The following is a 13,946-nucleotide window of genomic DNA, read 5'->3' on the forward strand; positions in this document are numbered from 1 at the left end:
CCGTGGGTTTAAAGTTACGACATGAAAATCAATGAAACGGACTTCCCAGTGCTTTGAGAGTGTAGAAATGACAGTTTGAGTGTTTTTTTTTAAAGAGATACAAGGTTTGGGAGCAGCCTCTCGCCAGTGGGGATGTAGCTCAGTGGTAGAGTGCATGTATGAGGTCCCCGCGTTCAATCCTCTAGGCCGTCTTTTAACTTAGGAAGTAGTGAAGAAATCGGTAGCCTGGGATTAATCACTGTTCTCGTTTAGGACTTATACGCACTCTGTACCGTCATTCTCAGAGACACACAATGTGTATCCATGCAAAGTGAAAAGTGAAAGAAACAACGAGATGGCAAGCACCCACAGCTGGTCCAATTGGAGTGCCCTCGAAAGGCTAGAGCGTTTTGTTTACGGCACCGTGAACCTCTCGAGCTTCATGTTGACGCACATACGATCTAAAACCCACGTCTTGTCCACGTCTGTAGGTGAAGTCATAGACAGACAGTTGTCAAAGCAAGGGAATTATTGGGCACTGATGCCAGGTGTGATACCTATGAGGTACACGCACTAACAGCGAGCTATAGGCTCTGCTATGCTGAGTGTTGCTTCGTGGATAGAGCGACTATCTCGCTAGTAGTAGTTATCAAGGCATTCCACTGCCTAACCCAACAGAACACACACAAACTTTGGACATCAACATACTTTGAACACCACTGTTTCACGGGACACTGTTTTGACCTGTGACCTCGTGGCGCAATGGTAGCGCGTCTGATTCCAGTTCAGAAGGGTGCGTGTTCGAGTCACGTCGGGGTCAGTGTTTTGTACAACGGGAAGGCCCAACGCCAGAGTTGCAATAAAAAGTACACAAGCGGCAACGTGAATTCACAAAGCACCTAAATGTCACTGATTTTGCCACTCTCACACTTGCCATTAGGAACAAAGGAATCTACCTAGCCATGTACTTTGAACTATTGCTGCCACCTGTCCGCTGCGAATGTGCAACTAAAGGTATCTGTTTTGCGTTGACTGGGAATTGAACCTGGGTCAACTACTTGGAAAGCAGCTATTCTTGCCACTATACCACCAACAGTGATGCAGAATGGCCAACCAAAGTCAAATTCCACATGAATGTGATGCCAGCTTTCCGTGCCAGAATGACATCATATTTCCATTTGACAAAGCATAGATGTTTGCGAAAGCGACCATTGGATGCACTTTCCTGTTCATGACTGCGGAGGGAGCTTCTCCATGCAACATAGCAGCTTTTGCATTTCACAATACCATTACCTTTCCTGGCGTAGCATTACATGGAATTGAACACCAGGAAGGAAAGCTAACTGCTCTAGGTGAGGCTGGAACTCACAACCTCGGCATGACACTGCGTATTGCTCTATTAGTACCGTGCACTAACCGATTGCACCACAACAGCCAGAAAATTGGTCCAAGAAAGGATGTATAGCCGCATCCCACTGAGTCAGAAGAAAGCCCAGGGAAGTTGGTAGATTGACATGCATCCTTGCTTACCATTTCGAATGCCAGTGTCCCTAGTATTCCACATTAGCCCAATTTGTGAAGGAAAGATATGTGGACAAGATTGACTTTCCTGAGTAACTGTGTGCTAGAAAATGGATGAAAGTTAATAGGATGAACAGTCACAGAAATTCACAAGTCAGCTCTTCACCTTGACACGAAGCCATACATAGACTATTCAAAATCCAGGCCATCTTTCCATACTCAATTTATGAGAAAGGTATGGACCTAACCACACGATTTAAGTACCAGTGTGGGGAAACAAGAGGTGAAGCGCAGCATGTTGGGGGCACCAGCTGGGAATCGAACGCGAGTCACAAGAATGGGAATCTTGTATGATACCACTACACCACTAGCACTGCTGCAAAGTAGCGCTTTTCAGGCTTTCCAATGGAGTGACAGTGATTCCAAAACCTCCATCTCCATCGCTGCAAGTCCAATCTTGCTGCTTCTTGAATTCCTCAGCAACACAGATGAAACGTTCAAACAATCTTTTCATCATTTTCATTAGATTTACTTTGCATTTTACAAAAGAGTCAAAACGTGGAAGTAACTGAACCAGCTTCATCCGGACATTGGGTCATGCGTGGGTTTAAAGTTACGACATGAAAATCAATGAAACGGACTTCCCAGTGCTTTGAGAGTGTAGAAATGACAGTTTGAGCCCCAGGGCGCGAAGCTGTGTGGTGTCGTGGCTGGCAACAGGAGTCTTCTTGGGGTTGTTTCCCTCTCTCCCTCAGAGGGAGGTAGAACAGCTATGTGCGGTGCCAGAGCTGCTGATAGCATGTTTTCCGGTGTCCCGCTCCGTTTTGGTTTTCGGTGCCTCGCTGCGCGCCGCTCTCGGCCAGGGTATTCTCAACTCTTTTGAGTTGTTTGCGGTCCTGCCGGACCATGCTCTCCCTGCTGTCTCACTCGGGGAGCGGTTACCGTTCTGGAAAGACACGTCAGAGCCACAGTCCATGGTATTAGTCAAAGAGCGTAGGTTTCTGTTGGGGTAAAATTGCCCCCTATGTATTGTATACAACCACTGTATAATACTCTGCATGTTGGAAGAACAGAGTACAATGATTTTTATATAACATATTGATTTACTAACTGGATAATTAAGTCTGGTAGGCATACTGATTATTTAACCTACTGTAACCATGTAACTCATTGTATTGTATTCTTAGTGTAGGATTAGCCTTTAACAGAAGTTGCAGAGTTAACATTGTCATATCTCACTGGAAACGTTGCTGTGGCAAGGGTGGCTGAAATTTGTCATTATTTCAGAAATAACATAAATAACATACTCGCGCATAACTATTTCCGTGAAAGTCTAGACACTTGAACTCACGGCCATCCCCTCACCTCTATTTTGGAAATGTCAAACCACAATCTCCCTATATTTATATTATATTTTGAGGAACAGCTCAGAGCTGACAACATAAACAATATACATGCTGCTCTTCAGACAAACCAGAAATAAGATAGAGTCCCACGTCATCTACTGCTAGGCAAACCGTGCAGATATGTCAACCGAAACTGTCGAGTGTGTTAGGGGTTATAATATTGGACACATTCCATGTCTGCCTAGCAACTAAATCTGTAATATTTCCTGCCCTGAAACGGACTTCTGACATGTATAAAACTGTGTCCTGTGGCAGAAATAAACCGAGCTCGTCTCCTGCGGAGGATCCACCATCCTGCACTGACGGTGCTGGGTTATCCTAGTCCAGGGAACCTGAAGGGCTTACTTCTGGTGAAGTGGTTGTACCTTAACAGTTTCCCAGTCTGCCTCAAGCAGGTACGCCCTTGCCATGGAGGACTTGTAACGTCGCTCCTTCGGTTGGCTTGTTGGCGTAGGGGTATGATTGTAGCTTGTTGATCTCTCCCTCAGAGGGAGGTAGAACACCTTTGTGCGGTGCCAGAGTTGCCGATAGCATGTTCTCCGGTGTCCCGCTCTGTTTTGGTTTTCGGTGCCTCGCTGCGCGCCACTCTCGGCCAGGGTATTCTCAACTCTTTTGAGTTGTTTGCGGTCCTGCCGGACCATTCTCTCCGTGCTGTCTCACGGGGGAGCAGTTACCATTCTGGATAGACGCGTCAGCACCACAGTCCATGGTTTTTGTCAAAGAGCATGGGTTTCCCGGTCTGCCTCCAGCAGGTACGCCCTTGCCAAGGAGAAGTTGTGAAGCTGCTCCTTCAGTTGGCTTGTTGGCGTAGGGGTATGATTGTCACTTGTTGTTCTCTCCCTCAGAGGGAGGTAGAACAGCTATGTGCAGTGCCAGAGCTGTTGATAGCATGTTCTCCGGTGTCCCGCTCCGTTTTGGTTTTCGGTGGCTTTCTGCGTGCCGCTCTCGGCCAGGGTATTCTCAACTCTTGAGAGATCCAGATGATTTTCAACTCCTGAGAGGTCTGGACAGGCTCCCCGTGGCTCGTTGGTCTAGGGGTATGATTCTTGCTTTGGGTGCGAGATGTCCTGGTTTCAACTCCCGGACGAGCCCGTCTTTCCTGCCCCTTCTCTGTTCTGCGGTCTCCGGACAGGTCGCTCTCTGTGGAAGCCTGGGTGTTCTGTGTAATTACAGGGCTTTTGACCTCAGATGCTGTTTGCCAGTGTTTTCGTCTCTTTGAAACAAATGCGTATTATTCAAGGTTTTTGTTGTGTGTCTTGAGGAGGAGGAGCACATGTAGTGTATTTTGGAGGAGAGGGAAGAAATGTGGTTTTCCGGCTTGCTATGGAGACCTTTGCTGAACGTCTACACCTGAGCTGCACAGAAGCAGAGGCATTCTTTTGAGTTGTTTGCAGTCCTGCTGGACCATGCTCTCCGTGCTGTCTCACTGGGGGAGCGGTTACCGTTCTGGATAGACACGTCAGCACCACAGTCCATGGTATTTGTCAAAGACCGTTGGTTTCCCAGTCTGCCTCAAGCAGGTATGCCCTTGCCAGGGAGGACTTGTAACGTCAATCTTTCGGTTGGCTCGTTGGTCTAGGGGTATGATTCTCACTTAGGGTGCGAGAGGTCCCGGGTTCAACTCCCGGACGAGCCCCAGGGCGCGAAGCTGTGTGGTGTCGTAGCTGGTAACAGGAGTCTAATTGGGGTTGTATCCCTCTCTCCCTCATAGGGAAGTAGAACAGCTATGTGCGGTAATATAGGGTATTTTTTTGAAAGGGGGGCTGCGGGGGATTTGACCTTTGACTTGAACTCAGGGGGCCTCTCCTAAAGGGGGGTTAAGAGTGATTTGACCTCTTGACCTTGAACTTGAGTTGAAGTCAGGGGGTCGGGGGTGCTTGTACCACGTCACAGAATAATTACCATATTGATGGATTCCGAAGGAATGTGCAGGGTGGTGGGGGTCTTCAATTGTTTTTCAAGCCCTCTAAAAGATTTGTCTTTAAGCCAGACTGATTCTTTAGTAAAACAGCTATTTTTCTCTATACGTGTGAAGCTGCAAAAGAGCGCTATGTATACCCTTCAGATTCTTTAGAAAACATAGATATTTTTCCCTACGCTGGTGAAGCAATGTAAAGATTGAATAAATACAATTATGAAGTTTTAAAGGTGTATGTGTGTGTGTTCACAACACCCGATGATGTAAAAGCAATGTAACGTTACTAAGTTAAGAAATCCTTAAATATAGAAGAGTTATAGAATATATATGTTATATAAGAAGCATAGACTATATATGTAGAAACTGGGACATTTCAATACAACTTAATAAAAGCAGCATTTGTAATAATATTAGTAATCAAACATCAAATGATTATGTAATATAAACCATTCATGCATTAAGATTCAGTAAATACACTCAATACGATCTCAGCACATCCTGTGTGTGTGTGTGTGTGTGTGTGTGTGTGTGTGTGTGTGTGTGTGTGTGTGTGTGTGTGTGTTTGTGTTTACATATATACCGAGTGCAGGCTGGAACGCTCATCTCAAGGGCTCAGATTCTGATGAGAACAAGCTGTTATCTAGCCGCTTGTATTTAAAAAAAAAAAAAAAAAAAAAGTTTAACTTAACACAATAATGTGATTAAGAATCCTACCCGAAACGATGTTGGAAACCTGTAACTATAAGGCTATCAAAATATAAGTTATTCTTAACCATCAGGCTGTATGAAGATATAAAAACATGATAACAATTAAATTAACGAATGATGGTTACCACAAAACATTTAGGAATCTGGAGGTACATACAGCCGCTATGTGTTAAAGATGGCGGGGATTGCGGTGGTCATCAGCGCGTTCACGCGCACAGCGCGGTGTTTAAATGCGGGTTTGCGGCGGAGATTCAATCCATTTGGTCAACACGCTGCCTGCACGGTCCAGAACACACAAAGAGACATCAGGATGCCCGGCCACGGCCATGCGGAGCGGACACTAAACTTCTCAAACTTTGATGGTAAGTATAATTCAATTAATCAAGAAATATAATTGCGAAGTGTTTAGATATCCGTACACTAGTTCACCGTTGCACCATACAATGTGCTCGATTTCTACACGAGCGAATCAATGAACACGGGTAAGACTCATTTAATAATGTATCGACCGTATTAATGATACGCGTTATGAACGTATGTACATTTTATTTTCATATAACCATATTTACTTTCAGATTTGTTCCCGACATTAGATGACGAGCGACCCAGCACGTCAAACGCTGAGCCGCGTAGGTTATACTTTCCATTTCATACATGTAATAAATATCTCGCCAGGATGTGTGATGTTAAATTATGGATCTATACGGGCGGATTTTTATATTATTTTGTGTTTTTATCAGAGGATCTATCCAGACAGAAAATAACGCGTTCCGAGGGTGAGTGAGACCTTTATTCCATCACTCCGAGAGATGGAGCTGTGGTTATATTGTACACAGTGTGCACAATGGCTCTATTGTTTGGCGCTGACCGGGCGTGCTGTGCTGAGGGCCTGCGCCGAGCCATCTGAGCAGAATGATGCGCACGCAGTCTGGCCCCGAGGCATGCTGGGATCTGTACTGTTTAAAGGATTGTAGTAGTCTACGTTTGAAAGTGAAAGTAACCTGGCTGCAGCGCCCAGACTAACCTAGGTTATTAACTTATGTTTATACATGTCTCCGTTTTAAGACACCGAAAGTGATGATGATGAGCTTGAATCAGGAACGCCGGATCTAAGAAGACGTCTGCATTTAAACGGTCTGTTTGCATCGTTTATATGCTTTTACAACCGAGCATTTAAAACAATTATTTATGAAACGATAATATTGTGCGGGTTCTTGTCATTTTACAATGTACTTACTTAGACCGTTATTATTAATGTTTTCGTAGCACACGCTTTATTGAGACAATTATTAACGTTGTCTATTATTGTAATACAACATTCTAGATGTAATTATTCTTTTAAACATTTTTATATATATTTTTATTATAAATGGTCTATAATAACCTCAGCACTATTGTATTAATAAGAGTAAGAATAGTTCATTTAAAAGCTATAGGTTTACATAAATCGAATTATGATAATAATGTATTGTTTTTTAAGGATGTTATTTATGTTATTATTATTATTATTATTATTGTTATGTATTATTATTATATTTATTATTATTATTATTATTTGTATTATTATTATTATTTATTTATTTATGTATTTATTTATTATTATTTTTATTTTTTTGTGTTCCCGTCTGTGATTAAACGTATCCGTTCTCATGTGTTTCAGGTTCATCAGAGTCTATTTCAGACAGTTCATTACTGCGGCTGATTACGCAGCAAGGTAGCCCCAGTTATTCACCAACAACACCCCGAGAAACCGCCTGGGTGTCTCCGCAAGTTAGGAGCCAGGACTCCCCGATACGTATCCAAACACCGCCTGGACCGCCTGCATCACCAGTCAGCGTTGTATCGAGTGAAGAAGAAGATCTAACTACAACCTTGCGGGAGACTATCAATCTACAGGTTGAGTTGGCATCTACGGACCTGCGTGAGTTGCTACATATAGTGTTGAATAACCAAACACAGGTAATTGAGGGTCAAACAATCTTAATGAATGCCTTAGCAAGCTATTTAAACAGGATCGGGGATTGAACATGTCTGAAAGTAATAAAAGGACCAATGATGCAGACATTCACGAGCAGGAGTCCAAAAGATCTAGAGAGAATGATCCTGACACGAACGATCCTGAGGCCATAGCAAATGTACCGATTACCCCCGAGCTATTAGAAATGGTGTATGAAATAAACAACCGACCGGCACCTGCTATAGACTTGTATCCCTCTGTAAATTCTGACTTGTTACAAATGGTTGATTCCTTAGAACACCTACCCCTTCCGAACGCAAACAATTTAACAAAACAACCCCAACTTATTACTAGTCCTGCTCCAACAGAAATCGTTCTTGAGTATGCATCTAACCACATTGTAAATGACAATTGTGTTGACACTTTTGAAGGTCTTCAGCATGCTTTAAACAATGTACAACAAAGGGGTTGTGGCGGAGGTCAGAACAGTGAAGCTGCAGGTGTTGACAATGGGTTTAGTCGCGAGCTTAGCGATGTTCAAAGTATCAACAAAGTGGCTGAAGATGTTCGGGGGAGTAACCATAGATCAAATGCTGGTGGTGGTGGAGATTGCCATAATATCAATGCTGATAATAATGATGGGGGTGTAGAGCATGTAGACAGACCAAACTTCGGTAATTTTGAAATTGTTCACAGATTTAGCTTTGCAGAGTTATTCAACAGCGACAATTATGCCGAGATATTTGTTACAATGCATGATATTATACAAAATATGCTTGACCGAATTACCAAACGTGTTAGACCCCAGGATGTGGTGCAGTTGGAGCTGAGAGCGGATTCATTATTTAGCAGTGTTTTTACCATAATGAGAGGTGATGAGTTAGATGTTGAGGCTTTTCTATCTAAAATTGAAAACCTGCGTCAGAGTCAAGTCTTCATCCTGGCCGATGAAAGTCTGGTCTTGGTCATTAACGTTGTTCGTAACCCTGAGGGTGGTGTTCGTAGGAGATTGTCAAGTTGTCTCAAGACTGAAATAATTCATAAGAAACTTGGGCAAATAGTGAATGAGGGTAATACAAATAACAAAACATGCTTTGCGTATAGTATAGTACGCCTCCTCAAACCTAATATAGTTGCAGAGCAGGTTTTGCATGATGCTTTGCAAATGCATCAGGCAGCGGGTCTATCGGAACAGGAGATGGTGACTTTCTCAGATATCCACAAATTTGAGGAGGTGGCAGATGTTTAGATTATAGACTGGTACCATTGTGAGATAAATGATGTATTTGACACATTTCAAACTCACTCAGAGTTTAACCCCCACACATATCTTCTTTTCCTTCACGAAAATCATTGCTACGGTATTAGAAATTTGAAGGCTTTTCTGGGTTGTTGGTACGTCTGTGATTTTTGCTACAAGGGTTTTAACGATAGGAAGAACCATCAATGCGCCGGGTACTGTAATGTGTGTTACCATCCGCAATGTCGATAGGGTGAAGCTCCCACAGTGCGGTGTAAGGATTGTTTAAGGATCTGTCGGTTCGCTTTCAGTTTTTCCGAACACAAAATACCTAGAGGGGGTACGGGTCAAAGCATCAGCCCTTGCGATAAAACAAAATTCTGTCTCCAGTGTTACAGTGTTGTACACCTATAAAGAGGATAAACCCCACAAGTGTGCCGCTCTGAGGTGTCATCTCTGTAACGCCAACTTAACACCCGAGACCGAACACCAATGTTTCATACAGTCTGTTAAACTGGCACCCCTACATAACAAGTATGTCTTTTATGACTTTGAGTGTAGGCAGGAAGGAGGCGTTCATATAGCGAATAATATTCACTGTATAGACATGTTGGATCACGAGTGGGCTGCGGCTGGTGAGTCATGTGTTGAGGGTTTCCTTCAAAAATACCGCTGTCCAAAGTATCGAGATTACACATTCATAGCTCATAATGCTAGGGGGTATGACTCTTATATATTGATGAAATATTTGGAGGAAAGCGGTGTAACCCCCGACATCATAGCGCAGGGGTGTAAAATAATGTGTTTCACAGACCATGATTTCAACCAGCGTTACATAGACTCGCTCAACTTCTTACCCATGAAACTGAGCGCTTTACCTAAAGCGTTGGGGTTTGAAACGCGAGAAAAGGGATGGTTCTGCCACTTTTCTAACACGGTCGAAACACAGAATTATAGAGGCATCTACCCGGCACCCAGTTATTATGGGGTTGAATCCATGATGACTCGGGAAAGGCAGGACTTCTTCAACTGGTATGACACGGTTAAGGATGGCATTTTTGATTTCAGAAAGGACATGGCCGCCTATTGTAGAAATGATGTGTTGATACTTAAAGAATCATGTGTTAGGTTCAGGCATGAAGTCATTAAGACAGCGGGTCTTGACCCTTTACAGTGTACGACAATAGCTTCTCTCTGTATGAAAATGTTTCGAGCCAATTTCTTGCAGAAAAACACCATCGCCATTACAACGCCGGACAATTACAGATGCCTTCAAAAGAGTTTTTCTACGGCCTCCACCCAATGGTTGGAATACATGTCTGACAATCATAACATCTTGATCAGACACGCTTTGAATTATGGCGAGGTTAGAATGGGTCGCTACTTTCTGGATGGTTTTTCAGAGGAAAATGGGGTTTGTACAGCTTATGAGTTTGCCGGTTGTATTTACCACGGTTGTCCTCGGTGCTTTGATGCAAATACTTTTAATCCTGTCACTCATCAAATCTGTGAAGATATGCATTTTGATTTCGTACAAAGAATCGAGACTCTAAAAAACACCTGTGGTTTAACTGTGAAAGTGATGTGGGAACATGAGTGGACGGCTATGAAAAAACAGGACGGTAGTGTACGAACCGAGAGATGCTTTGTTCGAAGGGCGCAATCTGTTTACATTACGAGGCGAAGGCTGAGGAGAGAACAGATTACTATGATTTCACTAGCCTGTATCCCTTTGTCAACAAGACAAAAATTTACCCCGTAGGACACCCCACCATAATTTATCGCGACTTTCTCGATCTCCAGCAATACTTTGGCTTAATCAAGGTCACGATGTATCCACCCAGGGGGCTTTTCTTGCCAGTTTTGCCTTATAGAGCTTCGGGAAAATTGATGTTTCCGCTATGTAGAACGTGCATTGAAACTGAAAACCAGACGGTGGAGTGTCCGCATGAGGATGATGAGAGGTCACTGACAGGGGTGTGGTGCAGCGTGGAGCTTAATAAAGTGATTGAGAAAGGATACAGAGTCGGTAAAGTGTATGAGGTCTGGCATTTCTCTGAAAAATCTGACACGCTTTTTGTCGATTACATCATGACACACCTTAAAGGGAAGCAGGAGGCTTCCGGTTACCCTTCATGGTATACTGATGAAACCAGTAAAGAGAGCTATATTCAGAAATATCTTGAAAAAGAGGGAATCAGGTTGGATCCGAGCAATATAACTGTAAACCCAGCAAAGAGACAGATATCAAAACTGATTCTAAATAGTCTGTGGGGTAAATTTGGAGAGCAGTCTAATAGAATAAACACTACTTTGATTAAAGATCCGCCGCAGTTTCTTCAATTTCTGTTTTCCAAAGAGCATGATGTGTCACACTTTAGCTTTGTAGCTGACAGAGTAGCTCAGGTTCAGTGGCGACGACCTCAAGATTTCCCGACCAAGCCGGGGAATGTCAACGTTTTTATAGCTGTTTTTTCAACAGCTTATGCTAGATTAGAATTGTATAGTTTAATGGAGCGTCTGCAGGAGCGAACTTTATATCACGATACGGACTCTGTAGTCTTGGTCAGCAGACTGGGTGATTGGATGCCGCCGCTTGGAGATTATCTGGGCGAGTTAATAAATGAGCTAGACCCCCAAGATCACATCGTAGAGTTTGTTTCTGGGGGTCCAAAGACATACGTTTATAAAACAGCTTCAGGAAAGAGCTGTATGAAGGTGAAAGGTATAACTTTGAATCACACTCACAAGAAACTGATCAATATCAAGTCTCTAACGACTCAGGTTCAAAATTACGTTGCAGGCCTAGATCAAGGAATTCAACCTCAAGAGGTGATTACTTCCGGAAATCAGATCGTCCGAAATAATAAGGTGTACATTCTCGAAAACAGGCCACTACAGAAAAGGTTTCGGGTAATGTAAAACAAAAGAGTTCTTTTGCCCGACTATAATATGCTACCCTATGCATATTGACGGGGTATTCGATAACAGACTTCAACACCCCTTTTCATGTATTATATCGGGTCCTTCCAATTCTGGTAAAAGTTTTTTTCTTAAAAGGCTTTTAGAGAATTCTGAAACGGCTATAACACAAACTCTCGATAACATAGTTTGGTGTTACTCATGTTGGCAACCTCTGTACGATGAGCTAATGGTTAAAATTAAAAATCTTAAATTTGTGGAAGGTGTCCCCACATCGCTTTGTGACGATGATTTGTTACCCAGTGACAAATGCAATTTAATTGTGATAGACGATCTCATGGAAACGGCTAGTGACAATAGCGAAGTGGAGAAAGCTTTTACAAAATATACACACCATAGAAATTTGAGCATCGTCTATCTAGTAAAAAGAGTCGAACGATCAATTTAAATGCTAATTATTTTATTCTTTTTAAAAATCCTAGAGATAAGCTGCAGGTGAACACTTTGGCCCGGCAAATGTACCCCAGACAATCTAAATTCTTTTTGGAATCGTTCGAAGACACGACTAAAAACCCTTACGGATACTTGGTAGTGGATTTAAAAGCGCAAACTCCCGTAGACTATCGACTCAGAGCGGGTTTGCTGCCCCCAGATTGGCCTGTAGTCTACGTGCTAAAGAGAAGAAATAAAAAATAGAATGTCGGCTTGGATAAGAAGAAACCTACCGCTTTTAAAAATATTATATGAGGGTAATCCTCATCAGAGGAAAGCTGTGTTGTTGGCCGCCCCTTCTGATCTGATACAAACTTTATGTGAAATCGCCTTAAACGTTTTACGGGGCAATATATCTTTTACAGCATTTCAACTGGGTGAACTAAAACAACAAAAGTCTGTTATAAAGATCCTCACTAACAAGAAGTTATCCATTAAAAAGAAGAGAAAGGCTATTAACCAGAAAGGTGGTTTTATCGGACCCCTCTTGAGCATAGCCTTGCCTTTCTTAACCAACCTTCTAGCTTCCAGAGATATCTGAGTATCGTTAAACAGGGTGCAAAAAGCCAGAGTACTCTAACTTTAATGTTGCCTTCGGAGAAAGAGCAGCTTTCTGAAGGTAGTGCAGTTATTGAAACAGAAGAAGAACACCCTGTACAGGCAGATGTGGTTTTATCAGATGCCTCAATCAACAATCCCTAACCAAACCACCCGTAACAAAATCTGCCTCTATAAGGCCGGTGAGAGTGATTGGGTTGAACCCCCTGCCAGACAGAAAAGAATGAAACCTGCATCAAAACATAGATGGACACCTTATTAACGGTATAAATGTGTACTTGCAGTTGGAAAGGGGAAAAGCAAAGTCTTTGTATTTAACGTTAGATACTTTTATTATGTTGTATATCCATATTTTGACATGTATTACACAATTTTTACAACATGATATATTCTTATTCTGTAATGGGTTTTTTTAACATTTTATAATGTAATGATTATATCGGATTATGTCAAATAAAAATGCTTTTGTATTAAAGCTTTTCTTTTCTTTAACACGCATGATATTTTTAAAAATCTTTACAAGAACAGACATTCTGTATACATGTTTAGGTGTAGCGTTATGTTGAGTGTGTTTTGATAAGAGCATTTTAGCTCTGAACTGAAGCACTGATCGAAAGAAGACCTCTCCCCCCTAAATTATCAGATTTCCTTAACTCATCGGCTTGGAACTAGTTTACATCAAAGTGACAGTTTTGGGGAGAATGGCACCGAGAATAGGCCAAATAGTTTGGAATCCTGCTATGAGATGTCTGGAAAAAGGGGCCTGTAGGTAATAAAAAACTCTTTGAAATGGACGAGAGCCAAAATCCCGACATAGAGCTACGAACCCGGGCAAACCGGCATTTCCAAAAGATGGCATGGATTGACATCAGTCATAAATCAAGCCCCCCTCCAATAGAACACTGGGGGCTGAAACCGAAATCAAATCTCAAAATTTCAAGAACCAATCACCTATTGATTTGACAGACTATAATGAACAGCGCACGGCCACTCTCTCTCTCTCTCTCACCTGAACCAGAAACTCTCTCTCTCTCTCTCACCTGAACCAGAAACTCGCTGCCACAGCTCAACCTGTAGCTCTGTTGCCCGAACCGGAACCAGAAACCAACCAAGTCTTTGCCGGCAACAGAAGAGTTAAACTGGGAGAAGGAGATTGAGCCGTACGAAGAATTCTTTTAAAGGACTTTATAAAATAAAGAATTTTACAGACTGCGCATGCCCGCCTGTACCCACCTGATCAGTGGA

General features: G+C 42.6%; 1 non-coding gene across 1 annotated transcript; it reads left to right on the forward strand.

Moving 5' to 3' along the window:
* Positions 1 to 727: 727 nt before the first annotated feature.
* Positions 728 to 799, forward strand: trnaw-cca (transfer RNA tryptophan (anticodon CCA)). Its single transcript has one exon. It is a non-coding gene; the product is annotated as a tRNA-Trp (tRNA).
* Positions 800 to 13,946: the final 13,147 nt, after the last annotated feature.

This window comes from Amia ocellicauda, chromosome 16 (assembly GCF_036373705.1).
Source record: "Amia ocellicauda isolate fAmiCal2 chromosome 16, fAmiCal2.hap1, whole genome shotgun sequence".
Classification (NCBI taxonomy): domain Eukaryota; kingdom Metazoa; phylum Chordata; class Actinopteri; order Amiiformes; family Amiidae; genus Amia; species Amia ocellicauda.